Source organism: Spermophilus citellus, assembly GCF_964194105.1.
Source record: "Spermophilus citellus genome assembly, chromosome: 8".
In the NCBI taxonomy this organism is placed as follows: Eukaryota; Metazoa; Chordata; class Mammalia; order Rodentia; family Sciuridae; genus Spermophilus; species Spermophilus citellus.
In genome coordinates this window covers 50,495,987-50,498,689 of record NC_138189.1, presented here as the reverse complement: position 1 = coordinate 50,498,689, position 2,703 = coordinate 50,495,987, and the positions used below count along the sequence as shown (strand labels likewise).

Here is a 2,703-nt window from a genome sequence, read left to right as displayed (position 1 = left end):
TGTCTGATATGTGGAAGCTAATCCATAAAAAGGGAGGGTAGAGAGAGGAAGTAAAGTGGTTGATTGGATTAGACAAAGGGGTATGAAAGGAAGGGAGAAGGGATGAGAATAAAAAGTAAAGCAGACAGACCATGGTGGGCCAGGTTGAGGGATGCAAATCTCTGAGCCAGCTGCTGAGCAGCCTGGCCCAGGATGCTTTCCATGGAGCACCCGGGCATCATGGAGGAGCTGTTAAAGAGCCAGCTGCATCTGGAGGTGTCAGCTGGGGAATTCCATCCCTTTTTGGCAAAGTTGAGGGGGATTCTTAAGTCGATTGCATCTGCAGATATGGATTTCAACCAGCTGGAGGCATTATTGATTGCTCAAACCAAAAACCAAGGTGGAATAACATCTGACCAGGCTGCTGTTATTTCCAAATTCTGGAAGAGCAACAAAACAAAGATTCAAGAGAGCCTTGTGAACCAGAGCCATTGGGACAATGGACTTCGGGGCCTGAGCTGGAGAGTTGATGCCAAGTCTCAGTCAAGTCACTCATCTCAAATACACACCCCTGTTGCCATAATAGAATTTGGGAAAAGTGGACAGCAATTCCCTCACCTGGGCCTGTGCCAGAGTGGACCACTGAGCTGTTGGAAAAAACCCCAGAGGAAAGCCAACAACCTCAGATATAAGAAATGAGCGTTGGATGTCAAAGAATAAAGTTGTTGGGTATCCTGATGATGGCAAATGCCTTCATTTATTTGATTGTGGAAGTCTCCAAAAGCAGCAGTCAAGAAAAAAATGGAAAGGGCGAAGTAATAATACCCAAAGAAAAGTTCTGGAAGATATATAGCTTACCTCCCCAGGTGTACTGGAACAGAGAACAAGAAAAGCTGAACAAGTGGTACAATTCCCATTTTGAGCATGTTGGCCAACCAGACAGGGGATGTATATGGGTCGTCAAATATAAGTCATCTGAATTATTGTGAACCTGACCTGAGGGTCATGTCAGTCGTGACACATTTTAATAATTTGCCAGACAGATTTAAAGACTTTCTCCTGTACTTGAGATGTCGAAATTATTCACTGGTTACAGATCAACCGAATAAATGTGCAAAGAAGCCCTTCTTATTGCTGGCAATTAAGTCCCTCACTCCACATTTCGCCAGAAGGCGAGCAATTCGGGAGTCCTGGGGCAAAGAAACCAACCAGGGGAACCAGACAGTGGTGCAAGTCTTCTTGCTGGGCCAGACTCCCCCAGAGGACAAATTTCTGACATGCTGAAATTTGAGAGTGAGAAGCACCAAGACATTCTTATGTGGAACTATAGAGACACTTTTTTCAACCTGTCTCTAAAGGAAGTGCTATTTCTCAGGTGGGTGAGCACTTCCTGCCCAGACACTGAGTTTGTCTTCAAGGGTGATGATGATGATGTTTTTGTGAACACTCATCACATTCTGAATTACTTGAATAGCTTTCCCAAGCACAAAGCCAAAGATTTGTTTATAGGTGATGTGATCCACAATGCTGGCCCTCATCGAAACAAGAACCTGAAGTACTACATCCCAGAGGTGGTTTTCTCTGGGGTCTGCCCTCCTTATGCAGGGGGAAGGGGATTCCTCTATTCTGGCCACCTGGCCCTGAGGCTGTACAACATAACTGACCAGGTCCATCTCTACCCCATTAATGATGTTTATACTGGAATGTGCCTTCAGAAACTTGACCTCGTTCCAGAGAAACACAAAGGCTTCAGGACATTTTATATTGAGGAGAAAAACAAGAATAACATCTGTTCTTATGTAGATCTGATGATAGTACATAGTAGAAAACCTCAAGAGTTGATTGATATTTGGTCTCAGTTGCAAAGTGCTCATTTAAAGTGCTAAAATATATACAGGCTAAATTTTATATAGAAAGACATATCTTCCATAGTTCCCATGTTGTTTTCTCACATTAGGGTAATTTCTGTGTTAAACCATCAGAATTACCTTTAAAGGTAGTGTCCATATGAGGCCCTCCAAATGCTTTAGTTTGGCACTTTTGTGACTAGGGAAAGCAGATGATGATAATTTTAATGGAAAATATGGCAGGATGATTGGTTCTGAACTTTCCTACTGGATAGTGGTCATTATTTAAATTTATCCTACCTTCTCATCTGAAATCGTAAGTTCCTAGAATGTGATTATTGTAAGTTATTTTTAATTGTTCTGCTATATTTATTCCTACTTCCATTATCATGATGGATTTATCTGTAATTTGGGTGTTTAGGAACCTAATGGCTACCACAACTTTGTTATTCATGACTCAGTGGTTTTGTGAAATGGAATTATATTTATTTTCATGAAATTTGGGTGAATTTTTAAAATTATCTAGAAAATGTACTTCAGTCAAAATTTTCTGCCACCCCACAGTATTTTCCTGTGTTAATTTAATCAGTTAATTTTGCAAAATGAGAATCATATGTGACATATTCAGTTTATCTTCTTGTGGTCTCATGGTCATAGGAGAGAGTGAGTTTAATTTCTCTTGTGTTTGGTTTTCTAGGTGGGATCATAATAATGATCTGATTTTAGTATTGTTGAATATAATGGTTATGGTTTCATAATGGCAAACTGGAAATTGGATTGCCCGTGACAACCATATGGGTTTATGAATTTTCACTGTGGATCAGGAAAGCATAGTGACTTTTGAACTTGGAAGTGAAAGGTTTGAAGTTGTAGGCTT

At 40.7% G+C, this 2,703-nt stretch overlaps 1 pseudogene across 1 annotated transcript; it reads left to right on the top strand.

Annotated features, from left to right (window-relative positions):
* Positions 1-674: 674 nt before the first annotated feature.
* LOC308655004 (N-acetyllactosaminide beta-1,3-N-acetylglucosaminyltransferase 2-like) lies at positions 675-1,865 on the top strand (annotated as a pseudogene). The gene has a single exon. The product of its transcript is annotated as an N-acetyllactosaminide beta-1,3-N-acetylglucosaminyltransferase 2-like (transcript).
* The last annotated feature ends 838 nt before the right edge of the window (positions 1,866-2,703 follow it).